The sequence below is a fragment of the Lissotriton vulgaris genome, chromosome 6, assembly GCF_964263255.1.
Source record: "Lissotriton vulgaris chromosome 6, aLisVul1.2, whole genome shotgun sequence".
Classification (NCBI taxonomy): domain Eukaryota; kingdom Metazoa; phylum Chordata; class Amphibia; order Caudata; family Salamandridae; genus Lissotriton; species Lissotriton vulgaris.
In genome coordinates, this window is record NC_141694.1 from 351331753 (window position 1) to 351349300 (window position 17548).

The window sequence follows — 17548 nt, forward strand, 5'->3', positions numbered from 1 at the left end:
CCCTCTAATTTCTTTCCGCTTTGTGCAGAAGTGTAAGGTCTCTGTGCGCTGCAGCCAAAGCTATGTGCACCAGCAACCAGGCCGCACATGTGGGTGCGTCAACCAATGTTCCTTCAAACTTTTTTTTCTCTGTGTGCAGCAGTGTAAGGTCACCTTACAGGGATCAGTGGTTGGTTGGATAAATGCTTCAATTCCCAAGAGACATTAAAGAACTCAGTCACAGCTCTAACTGAGTAAGAAGTAATGCACAAGGCCTGATCATCTCTCACCTGGGTGGTGGCAATGTCCTACTCAACAGCTTTAATCACTCCGCATTCGCTCCATGGTATTGCATCCAAAATGCCACCGCCCATCTCATCACAAGGTTAAATATATAACACATAGGGGGCGTGAGTGAGCCCTCGAAGCAAGATGGCTGCACATTAGTGCAGCTCCGCTGGTCAGGGCCATAATCCGTACATTATCCTTAAATTCTCCTAGTCATCTGCATTAGAGTGACAGCGTGTTGGACTCTATATTACCTGCTGCGTCGGATGCAGTGTTTTTTGTGACTGCTGCCTCTGTGGAAGCCTGGTATGCAGTATCTGGTGCACGGCGCATGAAATGGCGGCCATAGAGAGCTGAGGCGGGTGTCGAGTGGATCTGAAGGTGTTGGGGCCACTCCTGCCTGTGAATGTGAAGCCTTTGGTGTAGTAATTGACAGCGGCACCGGGGGAAGTGCGGTTCTGTTGCAGCGCTGCACAGAAGCTCTTAGTGAAGTTGAGCGCCGAAGACTATGGAGGCCTGAGCCTGAGCTGGAGACTGTCAGGGGGAGGGCGTGCGGAAGCTGGTCTGGCTGTTGCGAGTTTGGCCTTACCGGTGGTGAAGTGAGCCCCAGTGCCGGAGTGAAGCTGGCGTTGCGGGCGGTAGAGGTGCACTGTCTGAAGTGAGCGGCTGCAGCTGAGGTGTCGCAAGCGAGTGTGGTGCATTATCAGCAGGGAGTGGTGTGGCGGCCGGACGGACTGATGCGGCGCGGCCTCCCCGCTACTACAGTGTGCCTTGGGGCCTAGGATCATCTGTATGCACTGTTAGGATTGTGGGCCCAGGTGGCAGCTCTGTTTGGGGCCGGTGTTCGGATCTGGAGCCTTGAGCACAATATCGGTGGCAATGTGGTGAGTGCAACCCATAGTGATGGTGACAGATGGACTCCAGATTTGGGCCTTTGAGTACGACAGGCTGCATGTCGCACATGTTTTGAACTGGGGGGCTCCCCAAGTGCATCCGGCCTGTTGATTGTGTTGCCTGAGACAACGTGGGCTGTGTTGTGCAGCTACTGCTGCTGCACACTCTTGCTGATGATGAAGCTGGCAAGCCTCTTTCCTCGCCGGTGTTAGAGGTGGCGCCTGCTGTGTTGAAGTGGTTGCGGAGCTTATTGGTGCCTGATTCTGCTGTGGGTGCTTTGTTAGGGGTGCATCTTTGCTGCTGGAGGAAACGGCTGGTGCGGCGACCACTCATGAGCAGGCTTGGGCCTAGTCGCCTGGAGTGAGCCTTACCGGGGAGACCCTCGTGGTATTGATGTGGCGCCGCGAGGTGGGCTGCTGACTCTGCCTCTACATCTATGCTGGTTTGGTGTTGTGTACAACTCAGGTGGGGGTTTGAGGGGCACTACTGCACCGGTGTTGTACTGGAGCTGTGACGGAGCTGTTCCTGGATTGTTCTTCACGGCCTGTTTGGAAATTGTGCCTCCCTGTGCTGACTGCGATTGACCTTGCGGGCACGGGGCCCTGATGAAGTGTGGCAGTCCGGTGTAACCTGTGGATTAGTTGCTGGTTGTAGTGCACAATATACTGACTGTCTATTTGGGTGGCAAGATGGGAAAGCCGGAAAAGCAACTGCAGTCTACACTATGCTTTGAGTCCTAGTGCCAGAAGAAAATGCAAAAACAGGCAACAACCAAGACAGAAAAGGATATGGAATCTGGAAGTAGCTCTAAACTGGAAAAAGTTCTGCTGGCAATGAAGCAGAGTCTTCAGACTATAGATGGTAAGATAGATAACCTAAATTTGCGTATGGACTCCATGTCAGCGAAATTAGACAAACACGGTGAGCGTCTGACGGAGGCGGAACAGCGGATCTCCACTGTGGAGGACATGGTGGAACACGTCACGAAGTCTTGCTCTGAGATGGACAAGCTGTTAGAGGTCATAAGGGCAAAGAATGAGGATTTGGAGGTGAGGTCGCGCCGAAACAACTTGCGCATCACAGGAGTGCCTGAATCCACTAAAACAGGGAAGTTGGAGCTCTATGTGGAAGTTATGCTCAAAACAATGCTGGGGGTGGAGCATTTTTCCAATATACGGGTGGTGGAGAGAGTGCACCGGTCTCTGGCGCCACTTCCGGTCCCGGGGGCTGCACTGCGTCTGATATTTTAGAGGCTTTTAAATTATTGTGACAGAGATGTGGCTCTTCGTCGTGCCAGAGAACTGGGCAACACTAGCTATCGAGGGCTGGATGTGGCACTGTACCCCGACTTTACAGTTGCGGTACGGCAGACCAGGCGGGAGTTTCAGCAAGTTAAAAAGAAGTTGCAGTATATGGAAATATTGTATGCCATGTTGTTTCCCGCTCGGCTCAAGATCATGCATGGAAATAAGCCTCGGTTCTGTATGACACCGAAAGATGCTCAGAGGACCTGGTGGACCTGGTATGGCATTGGATATGGTTGGGGGAGGTGGGACACTCAGTTTTACTTTAATTTGCTGGCTTATTTGTGACATGTCCTCGTCTCTTTGGCTTCTAACCAACGTGAAAGGGACTGCTGAGGGATATGTTCTGCTGTTTATCTGTGGAAGAAGGCTTCTATGCACTTGCCTGCGCATAAGTTGCTGTCCCTCTTTAGACTATTACTTTTGGTATGATGAATGTGGGAAGTGATGGGGAGGGAATGTAGACTTGCCCTGACCACCCTAAGTTCCACCATGGGGTCGGTGGGTGGCTGATGTGCCCCAGAAGGGAATAACCCACATATATTTTTCATTCCAAATTGGGGTAGGCCAAGAGAGGACTAGCTTCTCATGACGGGTGGGGAGGGGGGTTTGTTTCTGGATTTCTTGGTATTAGGGTGCATTAGCATAATTGGGATGCTTAAGTGGGTGGGGGGATTGTTGGGGATTGGATTCATGATTGTTTTTTGCGGAGCAGAGTGCAGAGGCGGTTAGGTAGTATTATGTGCGATACAGGTGCAAGGGATGAAGATATTGTTACGATTTTGAACATCACAGATGCTGTTGGTGGATGGTAAGGTGACAAGTATAACATGGAATGTCAGAGGGCTGAACAATCCCAAAAAAAACAGGGAGGTGCTTGCCTTTTTGGATTGGCATAATGTGCAAGTGGCACTGCTACAGGAAACCCACTTAAACCAGCAAGCGGCAAATAAAGTTGCCACTAGGTGGGTGGGTGTAAAATTTGGATCTGCATATTCCTGTTATGTTATGTTATGTTATGTTATGTTATGTTATGTTATGTTATGTTATGTTATGTTATGTTATGTTATGTTATGTTTTTATGGTCTTTTATAGCACAGGGCTACTCCATGGAGTGTCCCGGCACTTTTATTAACGAACCAGTAATAAAGAAAAACACAACACAATAAAATGACAAACCAGGCAGAAAGAAGAAAGAACAACCTAAAGGGTGAAAAGCCAAGTTTTAAGGTCCTTCCTGAAGTTCAGCAGATTAGAGGTACTGCGTAATGCTAGGGGCAGAGTGTTCCAAAGCTGTGGTGCCAACAGCTTAAAAGAGCGACCTCCAATACGAGCCCTTTTTACTCGTGGGACCACAGCGAGGAACAGTGATTCAGACCTCAAAGATCTGGCCGGATGGTAAAAGGCAAGCCTCTTCTGGAGATATTTGGCTCCCGAGGCATGAAGCGCCTTATGACCCAGGGTAAAAGCCTTAAAAATTATCCGCTTACGGATAGGCAGCCAATGCAGCGACTGCAGAAGACCAGAGACTCTGGCTCGCCTGTGCAGACCAAAAATGGCCCTTGCGGCCGAGTTCTGGACCACCTGCAGCCGTAGCAGGAGATATTCCAGCAGGCCAAGATATAGGACGTTGGAATAATCCATTCTTGAGCCTATTAAGGCCTGCACCGTCGTCTTCCTATGTTCCTCAGAAAGCAGAGGAAGGAACTTACGGAGCATCCTGAGGAGGCCAAAGCATGTTCCCGTAAGACCAAGGATCTGAGATCTTAACGCCAGACCATTCCTCATATGCAAGGGAGGGTTATGATTTTGATTAAGAAAAATCTTGTGTTTGAAACATCCCATGTGGAAGCTGATCCTGATGGGCGCTACCTCATAGTGCAGGGGAAATTGTGTGGAATGATGGTCACCATTATTAATGTTTACAGCCCTAAAATAGATGACCCTGCCTTTTATGATGTATTATGGAACAAGGTTTACAGACTACAACGGACCGATATTATCTGTGGTGGCGATTTTAATGTGATCTTGAATCCGGACCTTGATAGACAGACTAAGTATGACCCAGCTGTTAAGAAGGCTGTGCAGGCGGTTCTGACTGGGATGCACAATTTGTACCTTATAGTTATTTGGAGATTGAGACATCCTGGGGCACAAGAGGGGACCTGCCACTCTTATGCGCATCAATCCTGGTCCCGCCTGGATTATTGGTTGACCACCAGTGACATAAACTCTCAGGTTACGCACGTTACCCATTTACCTAGGACGCTTTTAGATCATTCCCCATCTTTATTTACTATGACGATACCTCGGTATACACCACCACTGTTTCAGTGGCACTTGCAATCCTCAGCTCTGCAAGATCAGGTGTTCCGTGAGGGTGTCAGGGAGGCTATCTCCCAGTACTTTGAGCATAACACAGGCACGGTGGAGGGTTTAGGCACCTTGTGGGAGGCGTTCAAGGTAACGATCTACGGGGTAGGTATAGGTCTCCAGACTTAAGTCACTTTGTAGATCAATGAAGGCCTTTGAATTGGAGCTCCTTGAGATTGAGAGGCAGTATGACGGTGAGTTGGATGTTGCTATACTAGCAACCACCCGCTCCAAAATCACTGAATATAATGAGTTTGCGGACCTGGAAGTGAAGCACATGACAAGACGGTGTTCGGCTAGATATTACGGGGAGGGAGGATGGCCTGGTAGAGTGTTGGCAGCCAAAATAACTGAACGCTGGGCTAAAAATAATTCAGTCACCTCAATTTGTCTGGATGGAACCAGGCATTGTGATAGTGAGGGCATTCTGTCCTCTTTTGTCCCGTACTATTAGGGTATGTATGGTATGTATGGTCGCAGGCAAACTGCTGATGAGTCTGAGATAGCGGAATATTTGGCTGACATAGCCCTGGTGTGGTTATCGAAGGGGCAGCAGGATTTTTTAATGCATCCATTGATCTTGGGTGAGATACGTGATGCCGTCAGCGCACTACCTAATGGCAAAGCAACGGGCACAGATGGACTCCCTGCGGAGTTCTACAAGTAATATTTGGACATGTTGGCACCCCATCTTCAGGCTATGTTTGAAGAGGCGTATAAACAGCAGAGGTTGCCTGTCACACTCCGTAAAGCGCTAATTGTGACTCTGCTCAAACCAGGGAAGGACCCTGATCGGTGCGACTCATATCGGCCGTTGTCCCTAATGAATACGGATGTTAAAATACTTGCAATAGTGCTTGCTACTAGATTACAATTGCTATTGCTTGTGATGGTCCGACCGGACCAGTCGAGCTCCATTCCAACCCATTCCACGGCGCACAATTTACTGACTCTGTTTGCAGTAATACACCTTTTGAAGCCCAAACTGCCTGCTGCAGCAGTCCTGCTGGATGCCGTGAAAGCATTCGATTCTATATACTGGCGGTATATGTTGGCGGTGCTACATCATATAGGGGTGCCCTTTATATTCACTAATTGGATAAGGCTCTTGTACTCGGCGCCGGTGGCTCGTGTCCGTGTGAATGGTAGAACCTCAGATACATTCCCGATTGGGGGCAGGACGAGGCAGGGTTGTCCCTTATCACCGCTCCTTCTCACCCTTGTGTTAGAACCCCTGGCTTGCGTCTTGCGCAACAGCATACGCAGGCGGCGCTCCATTTTCAGTAGCGACCCCTGGTGGTGTCAATGTACGCCGACAATATGGTTCTATATGTTCGTGAGCCCGAGGTGCACTTAGAGAAACTAATACGGGAATACATCAGATTAGAATGGCACTCAGGTTTAGGAATAAATTGGGACCAGTCAGTGGTTTTGGCTTTGACGGAATGTACGAAAAGAGTGCAATTAGAATATCCAGTGATATTTAAGCAGGGCTGAAAATCCATTCCGCTCGCGGAATTTGTGAATTTTTGGCAATTTCGCGGGTTGGCGGATTTTGTTTGCTTGGTCACGCTTCAAAAATACAATCTCGGGCGCGCTGCGTTGACCTACCATGATTCTGAGTTCGCCGAGTTTTTTTTCATGGAGGCCCGCCATTTTGCAATGCGAGACTTTCAGAACGCGAATACGTCATAAGGGCCCGCGATCACTCATCGCGAAAGTAAACAATTGCGAACACATAGATGCGCCGCGCAGCTGACATCCGGAGGGAGATTTGAACATCTCGCTTTCCTGAAATCGCAAAAATTGCAATTCTGCACAAGAAATCTATCGCTGGCAGCATAAACCTTCTGAAATTGATGATTTGGATCAGAATAACTCCTCAAATTGACATTTGGCTGCACTGTTTTGTGCAAGAAATGCATTTTTGGGAGGTTGGGAGGAAAGAAGTGCCCCAGAGTCTCCAACTTCCTGTTCCTGTCCAGCAGGCTCCTCCAAGTGCTTTGTCCATGTCCTGGTCACTTTTAATTTGGATCTGGAGCTGGAAGGAGTACTCTTTGTGGCTGCTGCTGGATATTTGTATTTGAGGACTTGTTGTTTGAATTACTTTTGGAGTTGAAATTTTACGAGTAAGTTGGTTTTGTTTGTTTGGTGCATTGCAGTTGCTTCAACTACAATTTATGAACTTTTTCACAACTTTTTAAAAAATATTTTGTGGGTAGCCACAGTATCCAGTAGGCCCAGGGTTAGTCAGGGGTGCATGATACAACTGCTTCTGTGAGTTTTGTAGAACTTAAATATCATTTATGGCATGGATGGCATGAAATAGAATAGCTCACTGTTAAATCTATGTGGACGTTTTTTGTAATTTTGGGGTGCGTGTTAAAGCCACACTTGCCAGTAGGCCCAGGGGTAGTCAGTGAGGCATGGGCCAAGTCTTTCTGTGGGGTCTCATAAATTTAAACATCATTTAGGGCATGGATGGCATTGGATTGGTGTGATATTTGTGTGTATTTCAGTTGTAATACTTTATTCGAAAAAAATATATCATAAAAGTACAGAGATAAAATCACATTAAACAATTACAGGTATTACTACAAGTTCATTAGAAGAAAAAACCATTGTTACAAATAGTTCAAAAAATATGGAGAAAGTCTACAGAGATTAGTATAAAAAGGAATCACTCTTAAGACGATAAAAGCAGTCCAGATCGTATAAACCAAGCACTGGCCAAATACTTAGCTATCCCGCAAACTATGTACATTGAGGTAGTGTTGGTTAGAATAATACGCAAAGCTGATCTGTGGTCTCTAACGCCCATCTCCCTACACACAGGTTTCAGCCATTTTGCCCTAGCATGTTTGTAGGCATTGCAAGCAAACAGAAAGTGTCCAAGGGACTCTACCGAACACAGGCAGCCTGGACATTTTAGATCCTTAACCCTCCTGCCCTTCCACCCTTCCATGAATTTTTTTGAAGGGAGGGTGCCATATCTCATTTTTAAGAACAGGGTTCTATCTCTGGGGGTTTGAATAAAATCCAGAAATGGTTCCAATTTCCTGCCGGGTTTATGAATGAGGAAGTTGTTCCTCAGAGGTCCCCAGCTTGAAGTGATGAGATCTCTGCCCTCAGCCCATTCCCAATATAATTTCTTGACAATTTGTTTAGACGGAGGGGCTTGCAAGGCCCAAGACTCGGCCAGACTTATAGATTCCACCAGCTTTTTTAAATTGTTGAGCCACCTTATTTTGCCGGCAGCATTCAGAGTGATTAGTTCGTCCAGTACTAAGGCATATTTTGCCAGTTCTGGGGTCCGTCTAAGTCGCACCCAGAATAGCACTGGGCGTATTTGAACTATTTCTGCAATTGGTCTTTTGCCCATATCATAAAGTAGTGGTTTCAAGGGGGTCGAGGGAGGAAGGGAAACTAGGTCTCTCAAAAACATGTTCTCCGCAATAGCCAGCGTCTTACTATTCTCCGTGCCCCATAATTCACAGCCATAAACTGCAGAGGCTAAAGCTTTCCCCTCGTAAACTGCCAGGGCGGGGGCACCGGTCTGCTGATTGAAAGTCGCTGGTTCTTTAAGATGGCTCCGGAGACCCTTTTAAGATTTAGGACCATTTTAGATATGTGGGAGTCCCATCTCATATTGTTACAAAGCCTGACCCCAAGGTAATCAAATTCATCCACCACTTTCAGGGGGGTAACATTCAGGGAAAGATGGACATTCTTCAAATTCCTTTTAGCAGATAGTATCATCAGTTTCGTTTTTGTAGTATTGACCATTAGCCCGCGTTCTTTACAAAAGATACTGAAGCGGTCAAGCAATTTTTGTAGACCCTTAGGGGTTTTGGACATCAGGAGGGTATCGTCTGCAAAGAGAAGTGTGGGGGTTTTCTCTCCAGCTAGAACAGGGGCATCCGCGGGTTCCTCCCTTAAGTGGTCCACCACCCCATTTATACAAAGGGAGAACAAAGTCGGCGCTATCACACAACCCTGCCGCACCCCTCTATTGACTGGTACCCTCTCTGTCAATTGGCCTTGACTCCCCCACCGAATCCTAGCGTAGTTGTCTTCATGGAGCTTGATGATATATTGCAACAAATAAACAGGGAAGCCCATACCCAATAAAACCTCCCAAAGTTTGGCGCGGGGAATGACGTCAAATGCTGTTTTCAAGTCTATGAAAGCCAAATACAAGCTTCCCTTGTAGATAGACACTGTTTTCCAATAGACTGCAAAGAACCGGAATACCTGGTCCATAGCACCAACATTACGTCTAAACCCCGCCTGAAAATGGGACAGAATGCCATCGTCTATTAGCCACGTCTCAATTCGATTTATGATGACCCTGCCAACGACCTTTTGAATGGTATCAATTAAACGTATTGGTCTATAGTTGGCAGGGTCATCTCTATCACCTTTCCTATATATAGTGATGACCTCCGCACCCTTCCAGGATTCGGGGACAGGATGGCCATACAGGATTAAGTTCATTAGACAGGCTATGAAATCTGCCCATATTTTGGGGTCATGCTGTAGTAAGTCCCCCGGGAGGCCATCTGGGCCGGCTGCCTTCCTTGGTATTATTTTCAAGATTGCATCATAAACTTCACGTGAAGAGAAGGACTCTTTCTTACATCCTATCTCCAAGCCAGGTGTGCTTAGTATTTCCATTACTGAGGGTATTGTATGGTCTTGCTGACTATCCTCACAGTATAGTTTTAAAAAATGAGAGTGCCATCGATGTTCATTTATATGATTTGGAATCGGGTCAGCCCCCATTCTATCAAGGACATTGATCAGCTTCCAGAACTCTATAGCATTTTTCCCCCAAGCTGCATCCTTAAGCTGTTGCCAGTGTTCCTCCTCCCAATCCTTTTTAGCTAATTTATTACTTTTTTTATACTCTTTTCTTGCTATTCTCACTGCTACAGGGTCCTTGTTTCTTATGGCTTGCATTATGGCCCTCCTCTTGAGCCTGCAGCTTTTCGTGTACCAGGGATTACCCGTGGAGGGTTTTTCTTTCTGTTTGGAATTCCCCTGAGGTTTCTTCATTAAGAACTCTCCTATTTTATCTGTTAGCTTCTTGTACGATGCTTTTACGTCCGTAACAAGAGCATGGGGTGCTGCCGAAGCAGCGGCTACAAGGCTATGGGTTTCCGCTAAGACTAACTCTTTTATACGATTGAGTTCCCCCTCTTCACACTTGACTGTGTTCCATTTTAGCTTCCGATTGCAGTTTGAGGGCAAGACCTCTTTTGTTATCATCACGGGGCCGCCACTCTTACCAATCCTATATGCCCAATACATTTCCATACATAAAGGATTATGATCACTATCAGAGGACTGTATAACCTCCATACCTACTAAACCAGTCCAGGATTGAGTGTCCAGGAGGATGTAATCAATTCTAGAGGGGCAACCTAACCTATTATAGGTCATTGCCCCATCCCGGTCTGAGATGGTTCGTCCGTTTAAGGCCCGTAGATTATAATTGAGAGCTAAAGCATTCAACTGGATAGCTCTGGCTATCCATTTCTAAATGGGGGGGGGGTTAAGGCAGGTATAATCTGCCTCCAGTCCTCTGGGCGGAAACCTAGTTTCTCTTCATCGTCTAGGGGTTCAAATGTGCAATTAAAATCCCCACCCACCAGTATTTTGGATGTAATTGGAAGGTCAGATAGTCTTTCATCCAACAACTCTATTGTGGGCGAGATTAGGCCGCCCTGTATGCCTCTTGCGTAGACACAAAAGAGTTCGAAAATTGTGCCCCCAGATGGATTTTTTAAGGAAATATGCAAGAGGTCATTTGAAAGGACTTTATGGGGGGTAACTACGCAGTTAAAATTCACCTTAACCCAAATATGCATGCCACCTGAAGGGCGGCCTTTCCCCTCCGTGACTGCTGGCGTAAAATAAGTAGAGTATCCATTTTTGTATAGTGGGGTGAATGACCAGGTGTCCTGGAACATACATATGTGGAAATTATTAATAAAATTGTTCCAGTCTGGGTTAGCAAGAGTTTTTTTTAGCCCAACTATGTTCCAAGACAGAATCTTGATAGAAGTGGGGGTATCAGGTAGTTCCTTAATTATAACTGGGATACTAGGATCTATCACTCCCAAACTAGATCTAGTGGTCCCCAGGCTGGTTATGTTGGAGTGTGGAGAGGTGTGGCTCACTGGTTAGAGGCGGCAGACCTGTAAGCAGAGAATGGCCCAGGACCAGGGTTCAATTCCCAACGCGGCAGGGTTGTGGACTAGGCGTCAACGGACTCGATAATTCTCACCTCAGTGCCTACTCTAACATGGGAACACACTCGGTAACTCTGGGCATTAAGCTTGCCTCATCTCTACAACGGCCCCCCACAGACGCCAGGGATGCCTGGTTTCACCCTGGAGATACCCAGTAAGGGACCATCTCACAGGGAAAAACCAGGACGGGTTCCCCAGCGGTCTGCAGCACCAGGACACTCGGTTAGAGTAACAGTGCGCTTTACAAATACCCCACATTTACATTTACATTCTCTCTACAGCTTTCAGAAGGGACAGCTCTCACCACACTATTTTCCATTTGCCCAGCAGACTGGGCTAGGAGTCAGTCGACTGCTTCTAATCCACTGAAAAGATTATAGCAGGGGATTAGAGGGTAGTTAAGCTGTGGGCTGTGCCAATCCCCATTAAACTGTCTTTCACCTGGGTCAAATCTCCCCGCTCTTCTCACTACTGTGTTCCAGCCACCATCGTCACCCCCTGCCCAATTAGTTGCGTTCCCGGCTCTCGATGGCTCACCCCTCATCCCCCTCCTTGTGAGGTTAGGAACTCTCAACCAACTCCACCTATTATCTTGATGTTCCGCACGTGTGTAAAAGTATAACAAGGGTTTAACCCTAATCGTAGAGAAGTTGTTACTTGGGGGCCCAAAACAGCTATGGTCCACCAAGCGTGGGTCCTCAAATGTGACAACAACACAGTCACCGTGTAGACTTTTCTTATTCTCGCCCACCCAGGGTGCTCTCTCTACCATTAGAATTTTACTATTAATGTTAGGAGGGGGGGGAGAATTGCTATTTAGCCAATGGCAAACTTTGTTTTTGAGAGCCCAGAACGATTCATGTGTTGCAGGGGCAAGCTCGGGAACACCAGTTAGAACAATCACATAGGGACAGGCGTCGGGTGGTAGGTTAATGTTCCTACTTGACTTTGGTTCTTCAGAATGGGAAGTGATGGAATCGGGAATGGAGGTGGTTGGGCCAGCTACAATCTGGGGTGTATTGATCACGTTGGTTGCTGGCTTGGTAGTACTGACTTTGTTCCCCTTGAGGGTAGGATTTATAGTAGAAGGAGTTTTAGAGAGACAGGTCTTGGGGGTGGAGACTTTCCCTACAGGTTGTTTCTTAGTAATGGGCGGAGGATTACGAGCAGGGACCGATGCAATGGGTGCACTTTGGGTATTATTGCTAGTCTGAGATTTTAGTTTGTGGTGCAGGGACTTCAGCTGTTGCTCTATGCCTTGGAGTCTACTCTCCAGTGGTGAGAGGAGAGACTTCATAAGATCAGATAGAGTGCTTATGAGCGGGCCATACTCATCCTCCAGATCTTCTGACGTTTCTTCTAGACTTCTATTACCAGGAACACTACCCAAACTACTATTCAAAGTTATATCATCTGGAGTACCTAGTGATTGAAGGCCATGTGCCTGCTGTACCTCTTCTCTCCTAGTACTGGATCCCAAGTTATCCCTCCCCTCCCCAGTGATACCATTGCCACTAACCTTATCACTCAATCGTCCTGGCATAACTTGGTAACCTGTATTGATGGTAACACTTTTCGATTTAGGAATTGCTCCCTCAAGTATACCTCTTTGGGTGCGGATGTTCTCAGGAGGATCGACAACAAGTGGGGACAATGAGTTGTTATCCTGAGAGGTCAGTATATCAGATGACGGGACAGGGGGATCTAAGGTGACAGAGTTGATATAAGGGATAGAATGGGTCACATAATCGGCCTCCGTAGACTGAGTTTCAGGGATAATTGGGACTTTAACAGGGGTACGTGCAGAGGCTATGTTGCCTAATGACGACCTTTTGGCTTACGCTAAATCCTGAGAGACTCTTCTTTCCATAAGTACAATGCCTTGATCTATTAGGGAATTAGTACGAAGAATGAAGTTATCCAATGTGCCGGTCAGTTTTTCGGCTCCCGCCGCAGCCTTGCTACGAGTCTCACGAGTAGACATCGGCAGAGCCAAAGTAGTGACAGACTAACAATAGGGTGGGGGAACAAGCTGCTAGCAAGAGGAATACAAATTAAACTGAGTACTTAACATTTCAAGGCCCCTCAATAAGTGCAAAAGAGCATGCATACAAACAGGAAGAGAATAAGGGGTCCATAGTGACACAATAATAACCACAGCAATGGGGGAATACTTGCTATGTCTGTGACTCTGGAGAGGTTAGTCAAAGGGCCTGGCCCAGTCCAGTCTCTGCAGGCCTCGGAGGGCCACAGAGGGCCCGCCCTTTGCCCGGGCTTCATCTGGGCGCGTTCGCGCGCGTCCCGCGGGCCGGTGATGAAGATCTAACTATATGGAGGAGGTAGTGGGCGGGAAGAGGGCGTGGGTAGGTTCAGGTGCGTCCGGTTACCTCACTACCTGGCCTTCTGGTCCTCACAGTCCCGCCTAGCCTTCAGGGAGGTGGTGGGCGGGAAGAGGGCGTGGGTAGGTCCAGGTGCATCCGGTTACCTCGCTACCTGGCCTTCTGGTCCTCGCAGTCCCGCCCAGTTTAACGTGCCCCTCAGCTCCGAGTCACTCCCAAATCAGCGTCTCCAGCAAAGAACAATGGCACATCCAGTTGCACCCAGTGATTAACGGCTGCGAGCGGCCTGTGTGTATTTGAATTTTTGGGGTGTTATTGGGGCCTGGTCCAGGCCTGACCATGTGGGTGGGGGCCATTTTGATGCCTGGTCCAGGGCCTGGCCATGTGGGTGGGGGACTAGAGGCCATTTTGAAGCCAGGCAGTGTGCTTTGTGCCATAGGCCTTCACCCAGTCTGCCTTTCTTTCATCCATTATGCCCAGGGCTACTCAGTGGTGCACGGGCCATGTCTTTCTGTCGGGTCTCTTGAATTTAAACATCATTTAGGGCATGGATGGCATTGGATTGGGGTGATTTTTGTGTGTATTTCGATGTTTTGGGTATTGTTGGGGCCTGGTCCAGGGCCTGGCCATGTGGGTGGGGGACTAGAGGCCCTTTTGAAGCCAGGCAGTGTGCTTTGTGCCATAGGCCTGCAGCCAGTCTGCCTTTCTTTCATCCATTATGCCCAGGGCTACTCAGTGGTGCATGAAAAAACTCTCTCTGTGTGGTCTCTCTTCTATTAATTTAAACATCCATTTTGAATTAGAATTGCAATTTTTATTTTGGGTCTTTCCTTTTTTGGGTGTGTTGTGTTAATAATAATAAATGCATAGTTGCAAATATTAATTGAATCATGACATATGCAACATTTATTTAACTGATGTTCCTCTGGCTTCCTTTGCTTTTAGGTGCAGAAAGACTGAGAACCAGGAATCATCCTCATTATCATCACTTGTTGTAGTGCCAGGAAGAAGTCCTGCCGCGGTGTGTGCACAACGTCACATGACGTCACATGTGGCCACAGACAACTCTGCAACTCGTGCAACTGCGTCCTGCTGTTCTGACATCTGAAGAAGATGGGCCCCTAGAAAGGTGGCCGTAGCTCCTCTACCAAGAAAGTTGCCAGTGTCACTGCCAGTAAAAAGGAGCAGAAGAAGCAAGTGGCGGCACTTGCCAAGGAGACTGGTGTGTAGACAGACACTTTTTTTGGGGAAAAAACTACGCCTGCAGCAGCGGTGTCCGCTGGGGACAAGGCTGGGAGCAGCACCTCCGCTTCATTGGTCTCAGTGCCACCACGCCAAGTTAGGCCCAAGCCCATGAGTGCCGCAGAGGCAGCCTCTTTAATTGCTCTTTCAGCATCGACCAGTGATGTTGGCGTTGACTCATTGCAAAGTAGCATCCAATAAAAGCAGGGTGTAACTCATCTAACGAGTGTTCAACCACAGCCGCAACGACTACCACAGGTGCAAAAAGGAGAGGCCCAAGGAGAGGTGCAAGGAGAGGCGCAAGGAGTGGTGCAAGGAGAGGCGCAAGGAGAGGTGCATGGAGAGGCGCAACTAGAGGCGCAAGTAGAGGCGCAAGTAGAGTCGCAAGTAGAGGTGCATGGAGAGGTGCATGGAGAGGCGCATGGAGAGGCATAACTGCCCACAATGCTTGTTCCTCCAGAAGTAGGGGCACATCAGGAAATTGAGATTCATGCGGAGGTATCAGCCAAGCAAGCCACTCCTCCTGATGATCCATTGTCTTCCAGATCCCCAGCAAGAAAAAGGACAAGGAGGGCTAGTACAAGTTCTTCTTCAAGCCCCCTTCCTTATGATGATCTAGATTTTGATTTGCACCCACCAATGCAGTCTGAGAGGGAGGCACGCCATGAGCCGACAAAGCTAGCTAAAAGGGAGGTTCCTGCAAGGCATTCAGTTATGGGTGATGACGAAGAAGAAGTAGAAGTGGTGTATTCTGCTGCTGTTGAACAGTCTGACGATGACGACCCAGTAATCACAGTCATCACTCCAGCCCCAGCGGGCATGCAGCAGACAGACATTTTTACCCTATCCCGAAATGCTGCTGTGCAGGATGTGTGCGGCGTGGCACCACTGGTACCACCACCAACACAGATAACTACTACAGCAACACAATCTACAGCTTCCATATTTTCTCATCAGAAGGGCTGGCAGGGACCTCCATCCAGCTCGACCTCCATTACCTCAAGTAGTGGTGCTGTAATGGCACAACAGAGTCAAATTCCACCACGCCCATCCTCCACTTCATCTGGCATTGAAAGTAGCACCTCCACCACCACCAGAAATGTTAACTCCCCAGTTTGGGACTTCATTAGCATTAGCAAAAAGGTGGAAAACCTAGTCATTTGTTCGATTTGTAAACAAGTAGTTAGTCGGAGTAAGCTTGTTACCAACTATGGTACCGGAGACCAGAGAGGTCATCTCCGAAAACAACAACATTATCCAGTGGCAGGCGCACCGAGGTAACATCCGGAAAGCCAAAAGTACAAATCCAAATGTATCCATTGATATTGCATCTGATGACGAGGAGCTGATCTTGTAGGGGGGGAGGTGAAGAAACGAGAGACATTGTTTCTGGTAAACACAGTACCCCTGGCAGCAGCAATACAGTGGTAGCACCCACACCCTCTACCCCAGCAACATCTAGGAGGCACAGTAAGAGTCTGGTAGAGACACCAATGCGAAAAAGTACATCAATGAAACTAACTGGGTTGAAGAAGTCTGGATCATCATCACATATGAAAACGGTCCAGACAACCAGTAAAAGCATGTTTTGGTCGGAGGCGCCATTTGAATGCAACCACCCAACGGCACATCTGTATAATGCAATGCTGGCTAAAATGTAAGCGCTGGACCTTCTCCCTTTTTCTTTCGTGGAAGGGGTGCGTTTTCTAGAATTTGTGGCAACAATCTGCCCTAAATGGAAGGTTCCTAGCCAGTCCTATTTTGCCAGAGTTGCGGTTCCAGCACTACATCACGATGTGCTGGTGATGATTGGGGATGTTTTGCAGAAGAGTGCTGTTCACACTATCCACCTCACAACAGACATGTGGACCAGTTGCCAAGCTGTTGATTGCTGTCCATTGTTCATTGGGCCCTCTATGGGCTAGGCCCGATCTACCTGCAGAATAGATTTGTCTTCTACAAACCTACTCGACAACTGCGATCATCTGACCAGCTTCTAATACAGAACCCTCGCTTTTACCGCCATAGGCTTGGTGGGAGCTCTTTTACTCGCAAAGCAGGCTTGGCTTGGAATATGCTACCACTGGCGCTTCGGAGTGTGCATGACCCTTTGATCTTTAAGAAAAGACTAAAAACGCTGCTTTTTTGAGCTTTTTTATTTGAGTTTGGAATGACTTTCTGGAGTTAGCGCCGGGACACTTTGAGTAGCTGTGCGCTGTATAAATAGAATATATATAATATTACGTGTGCATCACTGCACACTGGGTCTCTTTTGCGGTGGTTAGAGACAAGATAGCTGCAGGTGTTGACAGTGTCACAATTGTTCACTACTCGGAAACATGCAACAATAGCAATGTTTGCCATGGAGAAATCTCATACTGCAGTAAACATTTTGGAGGAGTTTAACAGTAAGGTCTTCGAGTGGCTGCAGCCAAGAAAGCGCATGATTGGTTATGTTTCCAACGATAATGGCAGTAATATATTTAAGGTCATGTATGATGGTGGCTATTTCAGAGTGCCGTTTTTGGCGCACAGCATTAACTTTGCTGTTCAAGATTTCTTGAAAAAAGAAAACACAGTCAGCAAGTTACTGACCACCTGCCGAAGAATCTGCACACATTTCAGCCATTCTTTTAAAGCCCAGAAGCAGCGGAGGATCATTCAACGTAACCGTAGAGTGCCAATCAGAGGACTCATCCAGGAGGTGACAACACGTTGGAACTCAACCTTCTACATGCTTGAGCATCTGTTTGAGCAGTACTTGGTAATCAATGAGTATGTCTTTAATGCACGGGGTGCTTCTATGAAAGACATGAGGCTAGAGGTGGATGAATGGGACCTAGTTATTAGCCTGACAGACATGATTCGTCCT